The sequence below is a fragment of the Leuresthes tenuis genome, unplaced genomic scaffold (assembly GCF_036924035.1).
Source record: "Leuresthes tenuis unplaced genomic scaffold, fLeuTen1.0.hap1 SCAF_10, whole genome shotgun sequence".
Taxonomy (NCBI): Eukaryota; Metazoa; Chordata; class Actinopteri; order Atheriniformes; family Atherinopsidae; genus Leuresthes; species Leuresthes tenuis.
In genome coordinates this window covers 19,053,688-19,074,232 of record NW_027325364.1, presented here as the reverse complement: position 1 = coordinate 19,074,232, position 20,545 = coordinate 19,053,688, and the positions used below count along the sequence as shown (strand labels likewise).

At 38.5% G+C, this 20,545-nt stretch overlaps 1 long non-coding RNA gene across 4 annotated transcripts in view; it reads right to left on the bottom strand.

Annotated features, from left to right (window-relative positions):
* The window catches only part of LOC140315726 (uncharacterized), a 110,408-nt gene that overhangs the window by 37,695 nt on the left and 52,168 nt on the right, over positions 1-20,545 (bottom strand). For 2 of the 4 annotated variants that reach the window (XR_011917286.1, XR_011917285.1), the window contains one exon: positions 19,365-19,494. The exons of the other annotated variants lie outside the window; for them this stretch is intronic. This is a non-coding gene — a long non-coding RNA (uncharacterized lncRNA). The remainder of the gene's footprint in view (positions 1-19,364; positions 19,495-20,545) is intronic. 4 annotated transcript variants of the gene reach the window in all.

Genomic DNA, 20,545 nt, shown 5'->3' with positions numbered 1-20,545 from the left:
GAGCAGAGGTCAGACTTGTCTTTCAGACTGCAGTTGATAGAAAATTAGCACTGCTAATGGCTGTAACTGTGAAAATGAAGGACCCATTCTTATAGTTAAAAAAGACAAACTGTCAAAGTTGTCTTTGTTATGCTAGAAAATCAAAATTGCTGATTTGAGTCCCATCCGTAATCAATCACTGTCATAGCCAGTATACTTTTAAACAGAATTAAGGACTGGATTGGAAAATTAATCTTTCAGTCAGCATGAGAAGGATGAGATGGAGAATATTTTGCATTCACTGAAACAAAAAATGAATACTGTGTACAACTGGTCTCAGGTTCAGACATTTTCAAGTTTTGGTCTCCGTTTCTGAAGCCCTGAAGACCTCTGGCACGTACCTAGAGCTTTGGATGGACCAAAATGGTGGAACCACAAGTCTAAATAACTATTTGAAGGGGGTTTTTTTGGATAAGGGTTAGAGTGAGGTTAGGGTAAGGGTTACAGACAGGCATTCAGTTGTTATAGTCAAAGGTTAGAGTAAGGGGCTAACGGAATTAATCATGTCAACAATGGATCCCCTCAAAAAAATTGGAGTACAATGATGTGTGTGTGTGTGTGTGTTTGTGTGTGTGTGTGTTTGAATTAGAAAACATGACCCTCTTTGCCATGACTCTTCCTGCTCATTGTGAAAATGGATGAGTGACCTTTGACCCTCTAATACATTCTGACTGCCCTCATTCAGCTGCTCCCCGTCTTTCTTCGTCCTCTTTTTTTCAGTGGCTGCCTTCCTGTTTGCCTGTCTCCTTGTCTCATTCTCAGTCTCTCTTCCATAATGAGACGGGGACTTTCCTCCCTGCGGTGAAAGATATCAGTGCCCCTAACACACACATACCCTCTCTTGCACACTCACGCACAGATAAATATACAGACATGGATGGCACACTTGCCAACACATGCAGACAGGACACATGCACACATCCATGCACATAAAAAGGACAAACCCCTGACAACACCGCTACTTCCACACACACAAACCACACACACACTGACCCAGAAATCCCATCTCTGTTATGCAGAATATCAGTTGGCTGATGGTGGAGCTGATTATACAGCTACCCTCTGCTTGCCCACAACTCCCTGGTGGATATCTGTCTTTAAAACCCCCCCATCCCAAATGTCTTTTTAGCATATCAATGGTGAATTATATATTCCTAAACAGTGGGACTTGCATACGTACAGTTTTTCACAACTTCCTCATCTTATCATGTCACAGTGTGAGCCTATTTTAAAAAAGGACACATTTAGGCAAACATTTCACACAAAAACTAACCAAAACAGACATCTAGCTGCCACGCTGATGTAAACTCATAATTTGTGTTTCCATCTATCAGCATATATTCCATTAATATCGTCCAAGCAGGTTCACATGTCTTTTTCTGAATCAAAATTTGGAAAACAGTACAAGTCATTTGGTTGTTTGTGAGCTTTCCAATTAAATGACTAAAGCCAATTCTTATTCATTAGCTCCTCTGCTCTGTCCCATTACTGTAATATACACTACAAAGATAGTCAGTAAGTTATGTTGATAGCAGTGAAAATGTTCCATGTTAGCACTTTAACACTCTAAAAGTACAAAGTAACAACAGGTATCCACAAAGAAATTACCGATTATAAAAACATGGCAGCTTTCAGTGCCCAAGTGCATATATTTGGGTGTAAGAAGTGACTACCAATTTAAAACCTAAAAACTAAAAATTGAAAAAAGAATCTGGCACTTGAGGCTGCATTTGTCTGAAAATATCTTGTTCAGTGAACTTTTCAGATTCCCACGGTAATGTTATCTAACAGTACCCGTTAGAGTAGACTTACCCAGCCTCCCCATCTTCATCCTCACCTACAAGTTTACATCATGCTGCATTTGCTGTTCCTCTGAAGTCTAACTCTCGCCCTTAGTTTTTGCTTTGTAACAACAAATTATCAACAGCTGTTGCACAATTCACTTCACTTGAGAAAAAAATAACATATTAAAGCTCATGTCAGTACATGTGTCAAATTTTTTTATATCCTGACAAAGAAATATGGTGTCTTGTTGGCGTTTTCTCTCACATCTTTTTTCACCAGCAAAGAAATGGAAATTTCATGTTCCCCATGGATGTTTAATGGAACATCAATAGCAAAACAGTGGAGCCTGCCATTACAAAAGAAAAGTTGTAAACATTGGTTAAAATGTTGCCCACATGATCGATATTCTTCACTAGAGAAGCTGTTAAAGGCTTAAGCAAAACATAAAATAATAGACAAATCATGAAACTCGGGATTTATTGAAATAATATGAGACAGGGGAATTGCAACATGAGTTTGATATGTCTATTTTCCTCCTGCTGGCTGTCATGGTATTTCAGAGTTCCTGTCTGTGGGGCTGTTTTTTTCCTCCTGCTCAAGTTCTCCTAAAAAAGGGACAAGAGCCTACTGTTTGTTGCTGAACAATAGTGAAGGGAAAATTATTTGATAAACGCTTTTGTGTGTTCAAGTATAAGCTCTCAGGTTAGGTACTATATGCTCTCCCATGTGGAAAAACCACGTGCTTTATTGGTTAGTGAGAGGATTTTCTTGAAAGAAGCAACTCCAAAGAAGGAAGTAAAGACCAACTAGTATGAACAAAGGTGCAAAGATATCGTTGGAAAAGGAACTGTTGTATTGTCTTTCTATGGCATTTTGGCAAAATAGACAGATATTTCATTTAGACCTCAGGAAATTCTGTCAGATTGTGAAAAAAAAAGGTAGAATTTGTCTATTTAAACACTACAGTGCTCGTTTTACTAATTTTAACGCTTTTGCAGTTAAATTATCTCGGCAAACTGAAAAAAAAAAAGACTGATGCCACAGGAATGAATTGCTTGCTTCAGGATCACAAACCTTGAAATGCAGTCTTTCTTTGCTACAGACTGCATTCATCTTAAATTTAAAATCTGCAGTATGATGTGAACAAGTCAGCAGGAACATGCACACTAACTTCCGATCTCTCTCCAAATGCTTGACTGGGTCCCGGAGGTCTGGATTTATAGATTGGTGCGGTATAGAGGTGAGGAGTAGTGACCCTAAGAGAGATTGCTTGCTAAGCAAATAAGCAAAGTAATCAGGCCCTGTGTGGGTGCACATGTGAGTGTCCTCATGTGCGCACACACACACCATATGCTTCCATGTTTTTTGGTGCATATGCGCAAAAGTGTGTGTCTGTGTGTGTGAATATGTTTGTATATTGCTCATGAGGTGGTATGAATGTGGTCCCTCATGCAAGTTCATTGATAATACTATGCATTGCCACTCTGCATGTTTTTGCTTGCTAATTGAAAGGCCATCTGTGGTCTTCTGGGGAGGTTTAGTAAGGGGTAAACTGTGAGGCTCATTATTTTTGGAGAGGGAAGCCCTTGGAGGCCAAAATAAATTAGCTTGTGTCCAGTTTAACCTTCAGAGAACTCAGTTGCTGTAGTTGAGGTGTATGTATGTGCAGTGTTCATGCACGTTCTTGAGGAGTTCGTGCAAGTTTGCACACATGTTCTCATACTGCAGCAATAACACAATGTCAGAGTGACCTGTAATTCAGGGATAACAGAACCAGGTGCTGCTTTGTCAAAAAGACACTGCAGTGTTTTTCTGTAACGTTTCCTAACTGTACACAAAAGAAAGAGAACTGATCACACACAGGGCTTTTGTGTGTACCTCTGTGTGCTCCTGCTGCTGAATGTCTGCAAGGACCATAAACATAGAAACAGACTTGACCTGTGTGTCTCAGCAGTTTCCTGTGTAAGCTGAGATCTGTCTGTGTAAGTGCCCCTGTGGTTCTCCTGTCACTCCTCAGGCCTGCAGAACAAACTCCCTACTCTATTAGTTAGTCTGCATGTCTACAGACCAGCACATGTGTGTCTCCATTTACATGAATGTGGCTTTCCATCTGTCTCCCGTCACCAGCAATCCTCTCTGCATAATTACGAGCTGTTAAGATCTAGGGTCATTTCTCTAGAGGTCAGAGATCACTCCTCAAATGGTGAAAAGCCACTAGGGTCAGGTGTGGTGTGAGGTGACACTGAACACGCACACAGCTGCAGCCTTGACACCGTGGGCATCATCCAGTATATAGAATATCAAGACATGTCACAGTTATCGTTGATAAGAAATGCAACAAGGGAAAAGTACTCTGAGTGCTATCAGTACTTAAAGAAAAAGTCAAACTTATGTAAAGATAAAGACAGGAAGACATACATGCAATATAATCCAGATGAGAATACAGGCACCATGTGCGACCATTTAAAATCATGGAAAGACAGAAAGTTATAAGTACCACAGCCCTGTCTCCACCAAACAGATCCAGCAGTTTAACACCAAAATGAATTTATGATACTAAAAAAAAATCATTGTTAATCCAACCAAACCCAGACTTTTGAAATACACGAAGACATCTTTAGCTGATAAAACTCTGGCAAACAACATATTGGGATCAAATTACTTCAACATGTGTAGGCTTTAGATACTCCATGCATGCTGCAAAGTTCCATGTTCTTGCATCTTCTTAATGCAGGCAATTAGCAATAAAGCTGCTCTCTTTCACATATTTTTCTATTTCTTGTCAGACCACAAAAAGGGTAAAGAATTGTGAATGAAAAGCAGGCTTTTTTAAACTAAGTGTTAACTTTTATAACATTTATAGACAAATGCCCCATTCTAATTAAAAATCCTGATTTCATCACTACAGTGTCATCTGACAAAATTAGTCCTAAAATTTCATAAAGACGTCTTTGCAGTGAATTTAAACTTATACCTTCAATTATCATCTAAAAAAGTAAGCTAGAGGCAGCACAATGTCTTGAATGTTTTTTCATACGGTCCACATATTTCAACAAGTAACTTCAATGTCCTCCCATGCATGTGTACTGGGACAGTGACAGTAGTCCAACTAAAAGGTCCAGTCAAACTTTGACCGTAGCTCGATCCAACCGGGCATGTAACCGTGTCTCAGGAATGGGATAAAACTGACACTATCAGCATCACAAAACAAATCTTATGTTCTTATGATATGTTCAAAAAGATGGTACAATGGCATTTGACTTTAAACTTTTTTTTCTTTAACATATTGTTGTTGCTCAGTAAGCTGCTTAACATTATAATACCACTCCCACTCTCTGGGCAGGAGCAGAACAAGCAGAGTACATGGGTGAACTGTTGTTGATGATCTAGTTTAAGCGGATCATTTGAGGCCAGAATGACACCAAGATTCAACAACTTTTTTTCCACTTCCAGACAAATTTCAGGCTTTCAAACAACAAAACTTTACTAACAAACTGTGGCTGGCTTTAGGAAATAACATCACATGGTTAGAATCAGAAATCAAAAGGTGCCACATGTTCTGAGATATGGTAACTTTAGTCATGTCCTGTTGTGCTTTGACAATAAATGGTAATAAATCAAAGCTACTTGTTAATGTTAAGAAAAAGACCAGAATTAGCGCAAAAAAATACATTATTTCTTTTATGCAACTAAATGCAACTAAATACTCTTCAAACATGATGATAGGTCATTAGTCTATTTCCTTTGTGCATAAATGACCGATGAGATCACTTCTAGGAGGAAAACAGTCTGACTTTACTCTTTTACATTCGGGGGTATGGAAATGCAAAATATGTGTATGGAAACACCTTGGATTACCGTCACATTAAACACCTCCACATGACACTCAACAAAACATTTCTCGCGATGACTGTTTTGCTTTAAAATTTGTCTTGATATACTCATTCGTTAAAGCTACAATGGTTTCGTGAAAAGCCTCGTCACGTTCCTTGAGCCAGTTTGTTATAAAAACAAACTTTTGAGTCAGGAAGAAAACAACAGAAGTGCTTACAAGATGACTCATTTTGAAACGTCTTGTGTTGATTTCTGTTTCAAAAGACAAGAAAAAAGACTTGAAAGTGGAGGAAGCTCAACTTCACCCTGAAATTAGGAATAAGGGCTGTTTGGCTTATATACACACACATCTGTTAACATCCACACACAAGCAGACTGCTCTTGCACTAAAACGCTTGTGCACATGCTGCCCAGAAAAATATTTCACGCAAACACCAATATAATCAATCTATTCACCTATCGTGAGCAGTTAAAAGCAAAGTTTCTCCCTCCAGCTAAACTCAAACCTGGCCATAACTGAGTCTGTGCTTTCAAGTGATTTTATTAAGCTCTATGTCATTGCTGTGTCTTTATTGTTTTATTTTGTTGTCTGTGCTGCTGCATTGCTTTTCATTGTCGGAGTTTTAACAGTCGACACCTCTGGAAGACTGTTGAAACAAAGGCCATTATGTGCCTATTTTCTTTATGTTTCATTTTGATTCATTTTGCAAGCTGGTTTGCTGCCATCACTGCCGGGGTAAATGCATTGATAAGGCACATGAATGACACCACAAGGCTTACAGCAGGACCAATAGAAAAACCCTTAATAGCTCTCGATCCACACAAATACAAATGGTCAGATATCAAATCATCTATCAGTTAGAAATTTTATAAACATGCTTCCACAGGCAGGGATCAGGTGCTTAGTGAACATAATACAAAGAATATTAAAATGACACAGAACAACAATGTAATAGTGGGTAAAGAGCAAACACCTACTCCTGATGCATCCCCTCTTCTTTATTATATTACTTTAGTTGCTAAAGCAACACACTATATAATTTGTGGTTATCTTACTGAATAAGCAAAAGCCAGGTGAATTAAGTAATTGTGAATACTTTTGTTATCAAAATCAAAATTAAAGTTCAATCTCGCCGTTTTTGGCCATTACATATTTCTGTTCGACTGTGCTTGTTTCACTACTGTCAGGCAAACGGGGACCTATTGATCAAAAGGCCTTAATAAAACTGAATGTTTGTTTCTTCCACCCAAAGGGTGTGTTAGTTGTTATCGTTGAAACACGCTCGATCGGTTCATTTTCCACGTTCCTTTAAAGTCTAGTCATGTTTCTCAAAGCTTCAGAAAAATACCAAAGCTGTGGATTTACTCAGCGCTTACACACAAACCCTTTGGTGATCAGGGTGTGTGTATGTGTGTGTGGGGGTTGTTTTTTTTTTTATCAGGGGGTATGTGGATGTGCATATGTATGAATGCATGTCCATCTCCCCAGTTTAACAGGATGTTGGAGGTCAAAGGAAAGGGTCATAGGTCAAAGCCTGACTAAATAATTACCAGATACTCTCTCTAACCCACACACCCACATACACACACATCAACGCACTATATACAGCTACATGTATTGTTATTTTTTTAAAGTCTGGACAGTGTCTTCCTTTGTGACCTCTTTATACAAAAACACACTTGAACATGCTCCTCTGCCGGTGCACTCAGACACACACCCATCTTCAGACACACAGTGCATGAAAACTTGTCCCACTGACAAGCTATCAGTCAGGAAACAGAGGAAAGAAAAGGGGAATGAGAGCGAGAGAGAGGCAGGCTGGCTAGATTTAGCTTGTCAGTCTCTCAAGGTCAAAGGTCGCAATAAAAAATCTACCGACATTTATACATGCACACACATATGTGCAAGCACTTACACACACAGGCATACACATACAATAGTGTTCATCAAAATAAGGTCAAAAGTGGAGGGCAGACAGCTGGCTAGGTTTACCTAGAGAAGGAGAGAGCAGACAGCTGGGGAGTTTTACTGGTGTCTGCCCTTTAAAAAGAGTCTGGAAGAAAGTTTAAAGGAGGGCAGCAGTGAATGTTTACGGCAGGGCTGAGAAGGCGCAAGAACTTGTTTCAATTGTTCTGAGTGGATTTGATATCAATAACACGCCTTCAGGAATTCATGGGCACTTTGTCATGGACTAATTTGATCAGCAAACGGAGACAGTTAAAGATGCCATAATGTAATGGGATCAGAGAGATCTTAACCTTTTTGTCTTCATATTTTGCCACAAGCACTGCATAGCCAAGCCCTCTTTTCCTGGCATCTGCAGTAAACTGTTAAAACAGAGGAAGGAAGCAGGTAAAACAAAAACACTCCCTGTGCCAAATCCTGTTTTTCTTTTTACTTCTTTTTATTTCTCTATAGTTTACCTTCTAGTCATCCAGATAAGCCTGAACCAGGACACGCCAAATTACCTCCTGCCTCTTGAATTAAAATCTCCTCCTCTGTTAACTCCACATCCCAGAAATCAGTATCAAAATTAAAAGAGACAAAAGAGAACAAAACATCTGAACATCTAATCATTTATTACACAAAATGCAGCTGTTCACATGTCATGCTTTAAGATAGGTAAGGTCATACGCAGACACATGGACCACCTCTCAATTCAAACTGACAATATGGCCTCTGGGTCAGGTATTTGCACTTCCAACTTCTGGTCAAGACAAATTAGACCTTTATTGTCTCTGACAAGTGGAGCATGTGGCTGTGAGGGGAGAGAGAAAAGAGCTTATGTCGAGCAGACAGGGCGTGAGGCATGTCACACATCTGGATGATAATCAAGGCGTTAAGTTGCCTTTAGAATATCACAATTCAGAAACAAACACATTTAGGGTCTAAGGTTCTTCAGAATCTGTGGTGTTTTGCTGTTGTAGGTTGTGAATTGTTATGTGTAATATTTGTTCCGTAAATGGCAATTATGCTTGATCATGTCGTGTTTCTTAGCAATAGACACTGAGATGCCTTAAAATATGTATTTGTCTCCAGATGATACCAGGAGAGAAAATAAAACATACTTACCATCAAATTTTACATTTCAGTTCTAATAGGCGATAAATGTTCACTTTACATTTGTTATGTTTTCCCTATAGGATTTCTTTTTTGCTTTTCTTTTCCCATAGTCCCTCTCTTACTTGCAGGAACCCCTCATAGGGCCAAGGATTGAAAAGCTCGATTACATTACCATTCACAACAAAATAAGAAGCCAAGCCAGACATAACAACATGGCTGGTCAAGGTAGAGCAACCAAGTGGGGTAAAGGGGGACTCTGGAATAGAAGAGGATGGAGTTGAGCATGTGGTCAACACAGCAGGAAACCCAGTGGTCATTTCACCCATGGACACACACATACACACTTGAACTGATAGACTTGCTGATAAAATGAAAAATGCATGGTCAGCCAAACATGGAGACAAACAGAAAGGCAGGCCTGAAGCTAGATGAAAAGATATGGATTCATGCAGACATACACACACGCACACACACACACACACACACACACACAGGCACACACACACAGGCACACAGACAAACTTGTCAACCTGTCCAGACAGGATGGGTGTTTGTCCTGCAGTGATGATCAAGGATAAGTTGGGATTCAAAATGATTTGTCTCACTAATGTCTTATTGTCTAGGAAATAAAATTAAAATTTTTTACGTTGTGCGCATTTCACGTGCTTTCATAGTTTTATCAAATCTCTTTGTGAATCTGTGAGCATATGTCCAAAGAAAGTGAACAATAAGTCAAGATTTGTGTGCTTCAAAATTCAATACAAAAAAAAACTCCACAAAAATCCATATAGCTGATATAAGATACAAATAGAAAATAGGTGAAGACTGATGCAAGGCTAGAATTGATTGGGTGTGTCAAGTGGGCTATACCACAAAAGAACAAGTAATTTAATCCTACATTCTGAAGTCAAGCATCACGTTTCTATTAAAAATAAGACCCCACCCACAGTACAAATGAGATATTATGAAATATTGCCGTTCTGGATAATATCTTATTCAAACAATACAAATACAGTTGATTTGTCCAAACCAACCTTTAAAAGACCTCCTAGATAATACTGAAAGCAAAAAAATAAATAAATTAAAGACAAACTCAGGCTTAAGGCAGTTGGAACTAAAAGTTGATGTAATGATTATGGGGCATGTCCGCATGTCCGCAATTCAAGTAAATTGCAATAGATTCAAACCAGATGTGTGAACATTAGATTTCAGAGAGGTATTTTTAGTGTATCTATTATCAGGGTAAGCCTGTATTAAACTCATTCAGACATAATAATGGAAACAGCCAACACAAAAACCATTTGTGCCTCACCTATCAATTCCTGAGATAAAAATCTTCTTGCATCCTTAGCTGTTCTCTGAAATTTATACTCTTTGATGCTCCAGCATTTTCAAACAATGTGAACAAAATGTTAAGAGCAACTGAAAGCAAGCAGTTTGTGTTGGAGAAAGATAGAATCCTTCTAAGATGATTGCTAGGCTTGTTGGCTCACAGTCGTGCATCACTGTGTGTTCACACAAAAATTTTAAAAGGTCAATGAACATGTGATGTGATTAGAAACAAACTCAATTAGGGTAGCAAACTTACATAAAACACATCTGCGCAAGTTCAGAAAATCTCAGTTGGACTTTGTGAACTAGCAGCATAAAGAAAGAGACATATAAAGAGAGATATTGAAGGAAAAATAAAAACAGCGAGCAGGAATTTTCAAGTTCTGGGTTCAGTCAGAAAATTAGTAAAACACAAATATTCACAGGAACACTCATGCGTTAGACCAGTGCATAAGTTACAAGCTGACCTAGTTTTCTTTACCTCAAAAACTATGCTAAAAATCCTCTCCAATCTATCTGCTATTGTAGATCAAACTTTGAAATATCATCGTTTGTATCTGTTCTTCCTGTCATTCTTCATTAGCTTTTCAAATCTTTTAATTTTTTTATGAGCCACATTACCATTTACTAGTAAAACAAATCTGAAGTGACCTTTTAAAATGTCACCATTTACTGGTTTGAAATAAATAAAGAAGGCTGCATAGTGGCAGCAGAGTGGCAGCCTGTAAGCTACTGTATGCTGTTGTCGATGTTAATTTGCATCAATCCTTCTTCAAAATGGGCAAAATCAAGCTCAAACAAGTGTATACATGTTGTTTTCTTTCTGTGTATTGGTGGAAGTTTTTTTCTTTACTATTTTCATTCACCTTTTAAATGTGAATATAAAAACAGCAATAGAAAAATAGCTTTTCATTCCTTATTAAACATTTCTATTAACACTGAAGTGAGAACTGTGTGATGTGCAAACAGCTGTATCAACGTCACAGGTAATGCCCATTTTGTTCAGAGTACTGCTTTTTGCATGCTTGCTGCATTGTGTTTGTATTAAATGTCCACAGTTGTATCTGCAGCATTTTCAGCATTTGCAAAATCTTCACATCACAAATGCAGCAGGCATTTGTGATATAGTCTAATTCTGCCAGCATTGTACGTACTTACAGCTCAGCTGAAAAGAGAAGACAGACAACAAGATATTGTGAACTGTACAGTTGCTATAAGCCAGACGACTGTTATCTATGTATTCATGTTAATCTATACCAGACTTTAATAGAGCATTATTATGCTGTGGTGTGACAATCCAATCTGATGGCAGTAAAATGCTCCATCTAATCACACTGGGAGTGGAAAGATTGCATGCAAACGCCTTCTCTCTTGCTAAATCAGGCGAGGGGAAACGACATGTTACACAATGGCTCTGTTGTATTATTAGCCCCTCAGAGGAAGCTACAGAGTCGTTGGTTCAGACTCCAAAAAGAGTAAAGTAAGTCTGGGAAAATATCAGCTTCCTGCCCATGACTTCAGGGTTTAGCCGGAGTATGTGTGCGTCTTTGCCTCTCTGAAGCAAATCCAGTCATTTGGCTGGCTTCTTATTTACTCAGATCTAACTCGTCAGAGAAAGCCGAATAAGTTTAAGAGAGAGACAAACATTGTTCAAGATTGTATGAAATTGAGGCACCACAAAACATGACTGGTAAAATATCAAAGGTTTAGTCAATGATCATTGCTGCAAGTTATGGTGATACAAATAAATTGTTCAAATTGGTGAGTATGCATGTGCACATGAGAGATGAGACAGAAAGAAAGCAAGGGTGGCTGAAAAGGAGTAATGGTAAAATTGCTGACTTTATTCACTGATTATTATTATTACTACATTTAGTGGTGGTACTATTTGCCCTGATTCTATGTCTTGGTTTTGCAAAAGCTTTTCTCTGGCTCCAGTGCAAGAGTAAGTAGAGAATACCGTGACATCTCCCTCCAACTTATTTTGGTGCTTCAGTCTGTATATCCCCAGGGCTGCACACATTGTCTGACCTCAGCTGAACTCAACTCAACTCAGCCTCACCACTGATGACGTGGAGCTGAAAGAGAGGGGGCACAAAGAGCTAAAAGGAGCAGTGGAGCGAGGGCAGGAGGGAAAGAAACTAATTCTCTTCACATGTTCCTGGTGTAGCTGTTAAACTCAGTACATACACTTTATTATATTTGCTGTAAGGAAAATCAGCAAACTTAATACATCACGGCCTAATCATTCGTCAGTACTGAGAAACAGTTATTACAGGATTTTTGCCTTTTGCTGAAATGTTATTATATGGCAAGTAAAAGAACATTCTGTAGAATACAGAGTAGAGTAAAGTTGTTAAAACTACAGCTGAACGTGACATGATAACATTAAAAGTCAATGATGAACATATTACTTTCTTGTTAGGAGTCAGAAGGGAAAAATCAATACAACTCTCAGATCTTGCTAAAAAAAAATGCTAAAACAGCCTGCAGCCTTCTAAACCTGAGCTGCTAATCTGCCTCTTTTCAAGGGTAATAAAATCAAAGTAGCAGCACCTCTATGGCTCTTTAATTAACACATCTGTTAAACTTTTGTTTAATCCATAAAATGTTACCTCTACTAGTCTTTATGCTAAGCTAACTAGCTGCAATAGCTGTTTACCCTACAAACATGAGTGTTATCAAACATTCAAAAGTCATTCAAAAGTCAAATGAATGAATAAACACTGAAATTAACATTCGCTTTACATAAACATACTGAAATATGAAAGTAAATCGCTAGCTAAAGTAAAATAAATCATGTAAAAATATAACAAGATTATATGTTTTTCTTAACTCTTGGCCACTTATTCTTATTTTACTTCTATTTGAAACTTATCAATTTGATGTGTGTACTGTAATCTACTTTTGATGCGTTCTTTCACTACAATGTCAGAAGTTCAGTGCAATTTCTGTTTCTCTGGCAACAATGTAAACTTATTTTAGGGAGACGGTGGCAACAACTAGACGAGTACTTCTAGGTGTTACCTTAATGTCCCATTTTGCAAATTTTAGAGGGAGAGATCCAAATTTGAAACAGAATTAAATAAATCTTTTAGTTTCCCCTGTTTCACTCCTCTAAAAAAATGTTATGGAACTGAGCTCGGTGGTTTTTATATATTCTTGCTTAACTGTCCTTGTCACATAATAAAACAGAAACACATTACAAAATTAAATAGGGAGGGGAGACATAGCTGCAGGTTTCCCTGGGAAAGTGGATAGTTTGGAACTAAAAGATAAAAGAATTGTAAGGAGGGGTGGCAGAAACAGGAGAGAAGATATGATTGAAAAGGAAAAAGATAGGGCAAGAAAATGTGAGTGGGTGTTTATAAGGATAAGGTAGAGTGAAGGAATGACAAAATTGGTACCAGGGAGTAAAGGTAAGGAAGGGAGCTGATGAATTTGGAGGAAGAGTTCAGCCAAGGCTTTGGATCCAATGAAATAACTGTTTTTGATGCTGTTTTTCATTTCACATAAAGTAATGTCTCTGCACCCACTTGCTCATCGCTAAAAGCTGACCTAGGTCTTTGAATGGGTTTTTGGTTTGATCCAGATACTTCTCTATGGCCCCAGATGAACTGTGGAAGCTCACTGCAGCTGTGTGCTGGGAAACCACGCAGAAGCTAACTGTGCCTCACATGTGCAACTCATAAACTTTGTTTTATCTATTTTACCCAAAAGGTTGCTGCACAGAATCATGACTGCCTGCACATATGCATTTAACTGTGGTAAATGTTGATAATGCATAAAGAGTCAATTCTAAAATCAGTACGATAATACTGTTTTAGAATGTTATATAGAAATACTGTATGTATAATGTTATATCTTTCTTCTTCAGTGAGGATTTTTCTGCAGATATTACAGTATTTCTGCTTTTGGTTTTGTCTTAAGAAATTGAAATGCAACTTGTTAGGGTTAAGATCAATTGACTGACTTATGCCCACCCCCTATTCCTGCCCTTGACCCTATCACTTAATCGAATGCTTCCGTTTTGCAGAGTTATAGTAAGATGCCCCTTTTGTTTTATGATCAAGGAGTATTGATTATCTAGCCATACAAATGCCCCCCAAACATCCCAGTTGAAAGGGAAAGAAATAAAGAAAGACCACACCTTTTGATCTCCATGCTTTGAATATTGAACCATTGCAGGCCTCCCCCAGCTGCAAGTTCATTTTAGAAATAATGAAGTAATAGATCACATCTGTGCATGAAAAAGCTTTAAAATCAAAAGTTCAAATTACATTTCTATCTAAAAAAGAGGGCTCTATTGAGAGTTAGAGGTTACTAAAGTCTTCTAACACTTTCAATGCTAATATTCTCCCATTTAAATTGGGAGTGTGCACGTGTGCTCTTACTGAGTGTATACGTGTAACCAAGATTTATTTAATCTATCTGTAACTGCATTTATGTCTATAAATACTGAAATGCTAATTTGTTTTTTGCATCAATTCTATGTTATTTATTCCTTAAAATGTTTACAATTATTACAGTCAGTGAAACCATGAAAACTAAGATTATCATCAGCAGAAAACCTCTTAAATACAGTATGATACATTGCTGAAATGATTTCTGACTGAAATTTCAGCTTAATACACATTCATTCTCTGGAGGAATAAAATATTGATAAGGAATGACATAAAGATTGAAACACACAAACAAACAAAAAAAATGAAAAACATTTTTCCAAAATGTGTGAGGTCTCAGTGTCATCTCAGTTTACAAGAAACAAGCAAGAAGCACTTGCAAACACAAACTGTTAGCACATACAGGACTCACAAGTGTACATAGTCATATGAAATGCAGAGACTGAATTCCTCAGAGACTAGCTTATTTTTCAGAGGCTGACCAAAAATGTTCAAAAGTGTGCAAATTTTCTGCGAACACATAAACACACGCATAGCAATCCTTCCAAAACACCAACAAATTCAATGCTAAGCTCCTCAAAAACACAAACCGAAGCATGCAACAAATGCATAACAAAACTTTCATGTGTCAGACCCTGCAAAATCTCATACATAAATGCAAAGGATCTCACATGCACACACGTGCAGCACGGCTGTTTGCCTCCCACGTGCAGTGTTTGTGACGCATAGGAAAAGTCATTAGACCTGCACTTCCTCTCCAAACAGAAGAGAAGGAAGAACGACTGTCTTACATGAAACACACAGGAAATGTGTGGGTGAATGCCCACATAATATGTAAGTGTGTGTGTGTTTGTATGTGTATGAGCTTGTCTCACAGTCTGAAGTTCTGCCCTTAGGGTCGGTGACCGAGGTCTTGTAATTGCTTCCCTTTGATTGTCTTCATGGAATAGACTACAGCTACAATTACAGACAATTAAGACACTCAGCTAAAAGATGGCTTGCTCTGCAGACAAGATCTTGTGGGTTCAAAGTTAGTCAAAAGTTTCCCCAAAAATTCACAGATGTAGACTTGACTGAATCATATTAAAGTTGTGCAGCTATTACAGCCATGATTATATCATGTTAAACAGACTATAGTAAATTCTCTTTGTTGTGTAATATTATAAAATTCTTGACAACTTAAATACTTTGGTTTGTACTGGTGTTTTTCAAATGTGGCAACAAAATGTAAAAACATCTACACACACAGTAGTGTTTCACAAGTTTCATTTCTCTCCACATAAAGATATGAAAAGAGAGAGCTTCTGCTTTTTAATGGAACTTATAGCTCTAATTGTGTAACTAATCACTTGACATATAAGGGTGTGTGTGTGTGTTTATCATGTGTCTTCCTTTGTAGGAGCTACTATTTTGCATAACGTCCAAACCAGTACTTCCTTGTGTGTCTGCGTGTGGGTTCATGTTTATCTGCATCCTCAGACAGCAACAGTTTGCGGTACATGTTCCTGTATATGATTGTACTTGTGGTGTTTGTGAAGTAGGTGCACATACTGTGAGTATGTGTCAGCTGAGTTATCTGATCTACTCTTGTGCACTGTGAGAACATTTCTGGGACAGAAAAGTAGTAAGACAGAAACATCTTGACAGAGACAGACTATTGGAGCTCACAGAAATCCAGAAAAACAAAAACAGGAAGAAAGAAAAAGACTGAAGGAGGCAGAGGGTGAATCATGGGGTTTGGACATCTGCAGAAGCCTCAGGAAACTCAGTAATTTCTTGGCTAAAGGTGGAGGCTCAACCTGTGTGTACTAAAGCATATCAGGCTTAGCAAACATACACACACACAGGTAAAGGACCGGGATGATATACATATATATATATGGCGCTGCAGCCTATCCCGGCAATCATTGGAAGAGAGGACAGGTCGACAGTCCATCACAGGGCCACAACCATCCACACTCACTCGTAGGGTCAATTTAGAGTCACCATTTACCAGTTAAACTGACATGCATTTATTGGGGCGGTCAGAGGAAGCCAGAGCACCCCGGGAGAACGCACACATACACAGGGAGAACATGCAAAGCCTACACAGAAAGGCACTAACCACCACACCACACATATATATATATATATATATATATATATACATATGTAAGTATATGCTGTCGCATTTTGTGTCAATGTTACACTACGTCTCTGTTGTCACTCTGTCATTAAAGTGAACATCTGTTGCCTCAACAGGATCCAGACTGCTGGTAAACTGCTGGAAAGAAAGAATTCTTGTTTTGTGTATACAAAAACATGCAATATCTCTGTGAGTTCATACACACAAACACATGTACATACTTATATCTATGAGTTAAGGGAATAATAAATTAACTTCAAGCGCCTATAGACTGTGAGATTTCAGAGTTTATTTCAAGTCATGCAGTGGGGCATGGATGTAATAAACTTGGGCACAGCATTGCATTTGATGTATGTGAACTGTACAGTGATAATACCCTCTGAACCGTTGGCTACAACTCACAAGTGCAAATCTTCCTCATTCTTTTTCTCCATGATTTAGCTTCGTTGGCTGGGTCAAGAGAACAGCTGGAGGACACAACTGACTATGATTTTCTTTTTTGTTGCAAAACGAAACTCTTTTTTTTTTTGTTTGAATTTTTACAAACAACAGGACAGATTTCGTGTTGATCAGGGCCTCCTTTCAGACTTAAGTCAAAGCAGATGGTCATCCAGAAATTCTGACACAATCAGAATCTTGTGCCAGGCAATCTTTGGTAGCATGACCATTACATCGTCTATCTTTGAATCCCTCACAGTACACTTAGGACTGCCATTGTGGAGGCACGACAAAAGATATCATCAAAATTCCTCCGCATAATGAAGCTGTGTGAACAGACCTAGTTCCCCACAACATGAATAATACCTCTGGCACACACACACCTTTTGCACTTGAACTTTGAAGGTTCATTTTAATCTTCCGTTTTCATGGTTCAGTATTTGATCGCTCTCTGCTGTCTGCATACACACCAAACGTGTTCTAATATATGATATGAGTATGTAATTATCTACCTTGTTGGGACAAATCTATCCTATATCATTTTAACAAACAGCATGATGATGGAGGAACAAAGACACCTGTCCCTCAAGATTCCCAGGGGTATAACTTTCTGCATTGCTAACAGCAAACACTGTCAGGTGTTGTTTATTGGTATGTGAAACTAGAAGAAGGCCCATATGTGTTCGAGTTCACGTCTGAATCTTCCAACCAGAGTGGGAAAACCCCCTTCCTGCATGCTCTTGCAGGTGCAACTTAACATGATCTTTAATTTTTTTTAGCTTCAGGGCGAATATTTTGCACTGTGCCTTTTTGGCACTATTTTACTATAAAAACGATTATCTTGAAATCTGATTTTTTTTTTGTGCAATAAGTCTGAAAAGAGCTCTGGTATGGTAAAAATGCAATACATATTTTTCTCGTTGTCAGACTTGCTGAGTGGGTTTTTTAAATTTTTGGTCAGCATCGCCAGCTTGAAAAGTGTAAAAAAAAAAAACAAAAAAAAAAACAAACTGTGTACCATTTTAAATTTCTGATGCTAGAATAATTGTTATGACTGTGAAAGAACTGCATCAGTGGGTAACTAACTGCAGTATTTAGCATTTTCATCCCCTCTAAGTCTGACAAGTGGCTTCTAGCTGCAATGTGTGAGATGGTGAAGTTGGTTCAAGCCGGCTAGAGAAGCCACACCTCCATGCAAAATGTTATTACATTATTAAGTCACACATGGAGAGGAAAAGTACATTTGGAGACCATACAGTTCACCACGTTTCACTTGTAACTGTGTTGTTATGTTTTAATCTGTGTTTAATGCTAATTATAGTCAAACATAAGCTATTATTAATGCTAAGCAGCTAACATTAGCTAACTGTCTATGTTGAGCACATAATATGCAATTTACAACCAAACTATAACAGAGTCAAATATGTTAAGTATTGATTGATAAAATTGAAATGAATTGGTCAGCTCGTGTTGAGAATACAACAAATTATATTCAGTGCTTTGCAAAACCACTTTGGCATTTTTTAAATGGTAGTAGGGCTGCATGGTGGTATGGTGGTTAGAACTGTTGCCTCACAGCAAGAGGTTCGACTCCCGACTGGGGCCTTTCTGTCTGGAGTTTGCATGTTCTTCCCGTGTATGCGTGGGTTCTCTCCGGGCTTCCTCCCACCATCCAAAAACATGAATGTTTGGTTAATTGGTGACTCTAAATTGTCCTTAGGAGTGAGTGTGAGTGTGCATGGTTGTGCGTCTCGTTCGTCTCTGTGTGGCCCTGAGGTGGACTGGCGACCTGTCCAGTCTGTACCCTGCCTCTCGCCCGAAGACATCTAGGATAGGCTTTACATTTAGTGTGCATATGATAAAATGGAATATTTACAGAACTGGTCTGGCGCAAAAATCATCTCAGGCTCTGGTGGTCTCCACTGGAGCATGCAAGGTGCATGCACATGTCGGCATTAAGGCACAGCTCAGTGTAAAACCAGCTGAATTGGATGTGGTTGGAGTTGGATCGTCCAACCTGCTGGTTGCACCGAGATATTCTTAAAGTTTGACTAAATTAATGTTTTCTGATCCTGTATGCAATTCTCCAGGTTACAATTATTGGAAATTTGCCCCTTAATTTTTACGTTTGTGACAAAACCTTTCGTCATTTAATACCACAGGTGTTTAGAATCTGTCATTTTCCAAAATACTGCTATATTATATGTATATTAGTAATTTTTGCATGTTTTTGTGCATTCAATGTAGCCATCTAATTACATTAGAAAAACACATGAGAAACAGTAACCTAAGACATTATTTGTGCATATTGCTACTAAAACATACAGCAGACGAGTATCTTTACCTGTGCAGTTCAGTTTCATTCTTATAGTAGAGGTCTGGACTCAGTGAGGAATTCTCCATTGTTAATTAAACCGTCTGTCTTGGAGAGAATTAAGGTCATGATCTCCCAGACCTGACTACTCCCACACTCCCTGAGAAGAAAAGGCAGAAGAAAGAAGACTTAATGAAGGAGTAAAAAGATGAAATGGCTTAATGAACCGCCTAACGAGGCCTGCGGCCGTTTAATAAGGGCTTATTACAGCTTAATTAGAGCAATAATCCAGCTTGTTTGGACTCATTCACTGTTGACTGTGGCTGATTGTGTTTTTATGACAACTGGATAAACACGGAAGAATTGTCATACCATCGGAGAGAAAACAAGGTTAACAGTGTGTCTGTGTGTGTCTTTGTGTGTGTGTGTGTTGTAATGGATTCTAAAACTGATTAGGTGACTGCTTCAGCTGATGCTCCCAGTCACACAGAGATGCTGCTTTCATCAGCCAGCTTGATTTATATCTACCATCCTGTTCAAACACTCTTCCATCACCTCCTGAGCACCAAATCAACTAAGAGAGCTCCCTCTGATAGGGATTGGCAGCCATGGCTTGGATGAAGGGTTGATAACCAGCCAGCAGGTTTGAGGTTCCCCAGCTTCTCCTCTCCTGAAAAAGACCTTTGGCTATTCAGTGTGGCCCCTGGTTGTGGGTAGAAATAGTTATATGCTTTGGGAGAACAGCCACAATTTATTGACTAATTACATCAGCATGTAGCTCCCACAAATAACTACAAAATCCTCCAACTGGGTCTGTTACACAAGCTAATGAGACACAAGGTTTGTTTAGTGATTCATCTGAAAAATGCATTCACTCATTGAATTCATAACAATGCAAAGTGTTTTTTCAACAGACATTAGCATGACTCCACTGAGTCAGAGACCAAGCACTGCACACAAGGAGCCATCTAAAGAGAGTGTAAAGTATACAAGGCACATGAGGCATCAACTTTTCATTATTCATACAGTGATGCCATCACCTACTTGAGGACTGAGTAAGGGAGCATACTGCTGGTATTTGGAAGCCAAACTTTGCTCTCATTGCTGTGGTTCTCTGCTCTGTCTCTGAATGACTCATGTTTTATCAGTAATTCAGGAATTTGGAATTCAGATATTAGGATGACTTCATGGACTCTACTTTATACAGTACA